Source organism: Tupaia chinensis, unplaced genomic scaffold (assembly GCF_000334495.1).
Source record: "Tupaia chinensis unplaced genomic scaffold, TupChi_1.0 Scaffold000489_1, whole genome shotgun sequence".
Taxonomy (NCBI): domain Eukaryota; kingdom Metazoa; phylum Chordata; class Mammalia; order Scandentia; family Tupaiidae; genus Tupaia; species Tupaia belangeri.
This window is the reverse complement of record NW_006160001.1, coordinates 4,512,258-4,520,372: the sequence shown is the minus strand read 5'-3', so window position 1 is coordinate 4,520,372 and position 8,115 is coordinate 4,512,258. Positions and strand designations below refer to the sequence as shown.

The following is an 8,115-nucleotide window of genomic DNA, read 5'->3' as shown; positions in this document are numbered from 1 at the left end:
TTAAAGAAAACATTGAAATCAAAAGTGTTATTCCACAACCTAACCACTCCCATTCCTTGGGGGTGAGCCCCTCCTCACCACCCCAAGTTTGTTGGAGAGGTTGGCCTTCACAGCAGCTTGCAGGGACATCCAGACTGTCCTCAGTTCCTTATTCCATTATAAATCTCATCTTGATCAGCCTCTGAACAACCAACAGTCTTCACTGTTGAACTGAGTATTGCTTGTCCAGATCCCTCTCCCGATGATTCTCCAAAAACATCTGTACTGTAAGATGTTGACTTCTACTTCTACAAATAGCACTAAACCAGACTTTCTTGCTCCTCAACTTCCAATTGGATTCCACCACTGGGAGGTATCAGCAGGTCAGAGGGCAGGGAGAGAAAAAGTGGGAGTGTATATTTTCATCACTTCTCCCGACAGCTGATTCTGTTGATCTTTCTTTTTGAAACTATTCTCTCAATGTCCATAAATCTAGTTATCCTCTTGTTATTTCCCTCCTCTCAGGTCATCCCTATTTTGTCTCTTCCATGTCTTCTTGCTTCTCAAATGCTACTGTTCCCCAAGATTCAGTTATGTAGTCTCGTTTTACCACATTATCCTACAGCAATTTCACCTACATCCACTGACACAGTGATTCTCTTATATCTTTACTCCAATCCATGCACTCTCCAGAGCCAGATTTCTAGTTTCCCACCAAACAGGTACACTTAGATGACCTACAGACACTTCACATTTAATGTTCCAGAACTAAATACATTATCTTTGCTTCTTATTCCTTGCTTCAGCAAACAGTGGTACCATTTATCTAGGTGATTAACTGAACATTATCGTAGACTTCTCCTCTATCTCCAACCAGCAGCTAAGTCTTATAAAATGTCACTGCCTTGACACATCCTAAGTCTCTATTTTCTTACATCCATTGCCATGGACACTGACTCAGTCCAGGACGAGGTCATCTCTTATTCATGCTGTTACAACTGTCTTTTAACTGGTTCCCTGGTTCTAGACCTGCTCCTTTCGAGTCATTCTTCAGACAGCTGTCAAAACAATATTTATAAAACAAAAATTTGAAGTTCACATTGTAGTTTAAAATTCTTCGGTGGTTCCCCCTTATGTATAGGTTAAGTACAATACCTTAGTGTTGGATATGTACACTAGCTATCCCAATGTCGCCAGCCTTATTTCTAATAATTCCTCACGTCTTCAAAATCTATTCTACATCTCTACTTTCTCCCATTCCCCACTCACACTATGGTGTTTTACATCTCTGTGCCTTTATACATGCTGGACTTTCAGGAACACCTTCTTTCCTTGTTGGCCTATGAAGTCTTAACCACCTTTAAGTAATCACCATACTGAAGCTTCACATAACCACTCCCACCAGAACTGAACAGTTTGTGTCTTCCTTTGAATGTCCTCGTACAAAGCTCAAGTAGCCCTCACATTGCACCATGATGTAATTCTTCGTTTTGGGAACTGCTTGCTCTACTAGACTCAAAAGTCCTCAAGGGCAAGGGCAGTATCATTCATGCTCCCTATCATCATATCACTAGCATTTGGCATGTTGCTATGAGACATTACTAGAATCAAGAATTTATATTGTTCTTAGAAAAGTAATGGAATATAAATATGAATGCCTACAATTTAAATATCAACATTCAAAATTCACAGTGAAAGACTAAAGAGATTTTTATGGCTGTGAAAATTTGAGAAAAAAATAAGAGCTCTTTTACCTACTGGGTCACTGGAAAAGCTGTGATACATTTTTCTGTGTTTTTCCATGCAAAAATGCATCATGACTTTTCTGACAGCCCAATACTTAGAATGATTTAATTACACTCCAAATTTCTGAAGGCAAGTAGGGTGGACACCCAGGTAAATGGTGTTGTCATTTACTCAGGTCCTTTCCAACCCATGATAAATCCACTCTCTGAAATAATCTTGAACACACCATCTCTGCACTTTCACAAGAATTCTGACTCTTACTCTGACTCTAAAATGTCAGTTCAGCATGGTAAGGCAGAAGTACAACCTTCGAATATGAGACAAGGTCTGAATAAAAGCTCAACCTTTTCATTGCTTTGTGACTTAGAGATGCTGAACCTCCTTGAAGCTCAGTTTTATCGTCATAAGGATAGTTACAGCAACTCATTCAACCATTTTACACTCAAGTACCCAGCATATAGTGACTGTTCAGTAAGATTATTTCCTTCCCCTTTACTGAGTGACATTTATTCTTGTACATTTTCACCCAAGCATCTTTTCACAAAGATTAGAAAAGCCTCTCCTATACCAAGGTTATTTCCTCCATGAGTCCACAGTCCACAGATAGCTTTTTCAGTCTAAGATCTCTAACTAACTTTCAGAATTTCTTTCTAGAGAGTAACATTTGCTATCTTCTTTTCTTAACTAAAATTAAAGAAAAGTGATTAAACCAATAGAATAGATTTTTTTAAATACTGATTTACCTTAATCTGTAACCTGTTGCAAGCAGTTGCGTCGAACTGAAACTAAGGACGCTGTCTGCTGCATCTGGGAAAACTGATCCCCTCCAAGGCCTCTTTGCTTCCTCCCCCTTACCTGTCTTCCTCTGAAGTCTTGGTCTGCCCTCTGTGCTGATTGGATAGCCTGGACTCACTGGGGCAAACCGACAGTCTCGTTGGCTCAGCTCACTGTCAATCTCTACTCTAGCTCTTGGCTTCTCTCAAGTTTACACTCTTGTTGCCTAGGAAATCCTAGTGACTGCTGAAGACCAAGCTGTTTGCCCCTGGAGAAAAGCCAGCCGGAAGTTTTGCTGGCAATTGTTTGGTTTCTAGAACCTCATCAAAATTCTCCTCCCCTGTTTTATAACACATTCAGCAAATTGTCTTACTATTTCTAGATAGATTTTTTTTCCTACTCTTCAGTTGTCTCCAGATGGTTAGGGTGCCTTATTACCAAGTGAGACCTAAAATCACAACCCGGGAGCAGGCAGGTATAATCAAAGGTGACTTAAAGCCTTCTCTCCTCCATGTTCAAATAATGACAGGGTGCCATCTCTGCCATTTCCATTTCCATCCTTTTTTTTCCTCTTTACTTCTCCTTTTTGTTTTGTTTTGTTTTGTTTTACACTATAAGATTGCCAGATAAGAACTGTCTAATCACCCGGCCTAGAGGAAATTATCTGAATCATGCTTTTCCATCGCTTATCTATGGCATCCACACTATCCTTGCTATTCCTACCTCTACACGTCCCTCCATCTCAGGGTAGTACAAAGAACCGGGGACTGAACTATGAAGATCTGAGTTCCATTGCTTGTAACGCATCTTACATGATGTGTATTCTCAGGTAAGTATGGTTATTGGTTTCTAAAATTGCTTGAAGTGGAAAATATATCTTGTCCACTTCTCAGACTTGCCTTAGACACCAAGAAAGTCGCAATCTCTGTGGATTATAACTTGACATTGGTTGAAGTGAATTCTGGCAGGGTGTGACTTAAGGGACAAGAAAAGGCTACTTCTTTAAAAATTTCTCCAGTGTCTGGGGCCAGCAGGTGGCATGGTGGTTAAGGCACTGGACATAGCTGACCATGTTTCAAGTCCAGGACCTGGTGGCTTAAAAATCATGCCATGCTCGTGTGCATGAGTGCCCAAAATCCCAGGAAGAGAATGGTGGAGAAGGGATTGAGGCATGGCCGTCCTCCCTGGGGGTGGTGGTGAGGGGTGATTTCTCTCTCTCTCTGTCTCTATCTAGCTATCACAAGTGCCCTATGGCAAAAAGCTAAAATAAAATTGAAAACTACCCTTATAACTCTCTTTCAGGATCAGATGTTATTTCCAGAAGGCCCCTGCCTGAGGAACATGACATCTACCAAGCAATTCAAAGGTGCTTATATTGGCAGGAAGTAAATGTGCTTCCCACTTCCACCTGAGAGTAATTCTGAGCCTCTTCTCCATTAGCCATGATGCCCAAAATCCTTCCTCCTTCCTACAACTGGCTTAGTGGAATTAAGCTGTGCCATTTCACTTTCACTAAGTGAAACTATCAAGCTAAACTATTGGATTTAGCTATAAAGGCACAATCGCTTAGACAAAAAGCACCACCAATGACAGATAAATCTGCCTTTTAGCTAAGATAAGAGGTAAGACAGTGGAAAGACAACTGAGAGTTCTTAGAGGACCAAGAGGGAGTCTGGTTTATTTTTTCATTTTCCGAAGGGCCCAGCACCTTGCACAAACATGAAATCTATCAAGGCTGATCAAGTCAAGTTGTTGAAATGGATAAAAGGCATTCATATTATACACATGTAAAATAGGAAATCTGGGACAAGCAGATAGCATAATGGTTACATCGCTGGACTCCCACGTGGGCAACTGCAGTTTCAGTCCTGGGCCTGGCAGCTTAAAACTCATGCTGGGTATATGTGCATGCGTGCCCAAAATTCCAAGAGGGGACTGGAGGAGAAAGGATTGCAGCATGGTCAACCCTCCTAGGAAGTGATTTCTCACTTTCCGTCTCTCTGTCTCTCTGTGTCTCTGATAAATACATGTGCCTTATAGCAAAAATCTCTCTAAAAAATAAATTAAAAATAAAAATAAAATAGGAAATCTGCTATTCAGAAATAGCTACTTCATTATACTATGTAGAAATTTGTGTGAGATCACTAGTATTTCTTTCACTCCCTTTTACATGATAATTAATTTACATTTAAATAATAACTTAATCTCCTCAAAATAGCCTATGATTAGGATGTGATAAATGAAATAGCAGAAGATTGACGTGGAGAAATATCACATTGACAGAACATTTAGTGTAAGTTATGGCTAGTTGTTACATATGAATAAACAGAAGAATAACTACATAAAGAAAAGAAATATAAATTATGTATTAAATATCATTTGGGAATCTGAATTCATGCCTCTCGCTCTCTCTCTCTCTCTCTCGCTCTCTCTCTCTCTCTCTCTCTATATATATATATATATATATTTATGTGTAAATTCTTAGTGTGTGTAATGTTTTATATACATCCATTTAAAAATTGAGTTAAAGATTTTGCATAGCTGTGCATGTGATTTCTCAGTTAGATGTGTACACTACAGAAACAACCTTGAAATTAAGATAGAGAACATGTTCATTGTCCCAACTGCAGTCCACACTCCCATAGCTCTATGCAACCATTGGTCTGCTTTTTGCCACTATAAATCAGACTTTTTTATGAAAGGAATAATCCAGAATGTACTTTTGTATGTGTCTGGCTTCTTATAGTCAACAAAATAATTTTGAAATTCATTTATATACTTGTGTGTGTCAATAGATTGTTCCTTATTACTTCTGAACAGTAGTCTATTTTATGTATATATCACAATTTGTTCATCCATTAACCTATTAATGGTCACTTACTATTTTTCTTAGTCTGAGGCTATTACAAACACATTGCTGTGAGCATCTGTGTACAAGTTTTGAGGTGAACATGTTGTCATTTACCTTAAGTAAACACATGGAAGTGGAATGGCTAGGTTATATGGCAAGTCTATACTTATCTAGTTAAAAACTGCCAAGTGGGGCCACCTCTGGGACCTGGTGGTGAAGCCAGCCAGATCCCACATGACTGCCTATGACCTGGAGGCTTGAGAAATATGCCAGGCACATGTGTGTGTGTGCCTTAAATTCTGGAAGAAAAGAAAGATGGAGGAGAAGAGATTATGGCATAACCTTTCCCTATGGAGGCATGCTTTTTCTTCTCCTTCTCCCTCTACCTCTCTCTGGCAAGCATACATACCCTCTAGCCAAAAAAAAAGACAGAAACTGCAGAACAATTTTTCAAAGCCTTAGAACCATTTTACAATCCATTCCCATTAGCGATGGAATGTGTGAGTTTCAGTAGCTCTATCTTCTTCCCAACTATTGATAATTGTTGGCCTTTTTAATTTGGAATTATCTATTCAAACTATTTTTCTATGTAAAAAATACATCATGACTTTTCCAATGACCCAATATTTGATCTACTTTTATATTGATTTTTAAGACAGTCTAGATAAAATCCCTTTGTCTGAAAATGTGCTACAAATATTTTCTCCCTGTTGTAGCTTACATTTTTGTTTTCTTACTGTTGCTACCAGAGTTTGTCAAAATCAAAACAGTCATTTGTGTCAACTTGTGCTAAACCCTGACTGAACACAGTCACTGAGAAGGTTATGGTTGGGGTGTTTTCTCACACCAGCATATCTGATAACAAAAAATGTCACTCTGTCAAAACTACAGTCATTTACAACAAACACCACTGCAATATGGCACAAGAGCTACTTTTGCCCAGAAACTGACTGTCCAACTGATAAACACTGATGCCACTGATGATGCCAGAGTGATAACTTCGATAACAAAGAGTAGTATTAGATACTCCCATTACTAATCCCTAAACAATAATATAACACTCCTCCAACTTGTGGTCTTTGCCTTTAAAACCTACTTACACCTTGTAAGGCTCCAGAGCACATGTTTGGGGCAATTCGAATATGCTCATACAGGTCTTAACCCATTTACAATGCTAAAATTTATGCCTAAATAAACCCCTTTTGCTTTATATGCTTTGACTTAGTTATCTTTTTAGGTTAAAATGTCCTCAGAAGAGTGAAAGTTTTCTTTTTTTTTTAAATAATTATTTATTTAATTTTATTTATTGGTCCATATATTTTAATTTGACCAGAGAGAGACAGAAAGAGAGAGAGGGGAAGTGAGAAAGCAAGCCACCAGGTCCAGGACTTGAATCGTGGTCGGCCATGTGGGAGTGTCCAGCGCCTTAACCACCACACCACCCGCTGGTACCGAGTGAAAGTTTTCTTAGCTTTTAAATGTATTTCTTGGGGCCAACAGGTGGTGTGGTGATTAAGGCGCTGGACATTCTCACATGGCTGACATCGGTTCGAGTCCCAGACCTGGAGGCTTGCTTTCTCACTTTCTTTCTCTCTGTGTATCTGTCTTTCTCTGGTCAATTTCCTTGAGAAACAGAAATAAAGAAAGACAGACACTCTCAAAAGGGTCTTTATGCCACCACCCACCCTAGTTTCAACCAACCAGATCATGGACCAGTGTACACATGCCCAGAATGCTCAGGAAGCTCCCAGGACCAAAACTCATGACCTCTCTAATATGGATCCAATTATGTCATCACTGCTCCACCATCTGGTCCCAATAGGAGTAAAAATTGTTAATTTTGTTAAACTTCAATTTATCAAACGTGTTTATGTTATGGTTGGAACATTGGAACATTGGAAAATAAATCTGTACTTACCACAATGCTATAAAAATCTTCTTTTACAACTTTCATCCATTAGTCTTACCTTTTACATTTAAGCCTATATTATGAGCTAATTTCTGTTTTCTATGAAGTTTAATGTCCTTTTGTGTATGGTATGAGGTAAAGGTCCATTTTCACTCATATATACAGTTGTTCCCTCCCAATTTACTGAGATGTTTCTTTTCCCATTGAGTCATCTTTGCATTTTTATCAACAATCAACTGGCTACATTTGGGTCTACTTTGGAATTCTCAAGATGTTGCTGAAGTGGTAACCAAAGGCAAATCAGAGGCCTTGTATTTCATTCAGTGGGGAATCACCAAAGGATTTTAAGCAGGAGAGTGATGAAATAAGATTTTTATTTTGTCAGGACCATGCTGGCAGCCCTATGGAGGATGCTTAGAAGGACAAGACTGGAAGTGTTATTCTAGCTCAAGGCTGATATTGACCAGATTTCAGGGGTCAAGTGTTGGGGAGGACAATGTGCTGGGGTAGGATTTAAAAAGTTTGGGACCAGCAGATGGCATAATGGTTATGTTCTAGACGCCCAAAAAGTCAGCCACAGTTCAAGTCTCAGACCCGGCAACAAAACTCACGCTGGGCATGTGCATGTGGATGCCTAAGATACCGAGAGGAAAAGGGAGGAGAAGGGATTGGGTAGGGAGTGTGTTTGTCACTTTCTATCTCTCTGTCTCTTTGGCAAGCACACACACCTTATAGCAAATATCTCTCTAAAAAGAAAAAACAGTTACCATCCAGGGAGCCTTTTCTCCAAGACCTTGCATTGGTCATGAGGGGAATTAAATCTGAGATTCAGGGAACCTTTAAAGAAGCAGGGAGT

At 39.3% G+C, this 8,115-nt stretch overlaps 1 protein-coding gene across 2 annotated transcripts in view; it reads right to left on the bottom strand.

The window, feature by feature from the left end:
* The window catches only part of CAPSL (calcyphosine like), a 29,401-nt gene extending 26,709 nt beyond the window's left edge, over window positions 1-2,692 (bottom strand). Inside the window, exon 1 of one of the 2 annotated variants that reach the window (XM_006156328.2) lies at window positions 2,581-2,692. The gene's annotated coding sequence lies outside the window, so the exon portion shown is untranslated. The other variant, XM_006156327.2, reaches the window with a different exon arrangement.
* Between the last annotated feature and the right edge of the window lie 5,423 nt (window positions 2,693-8,115).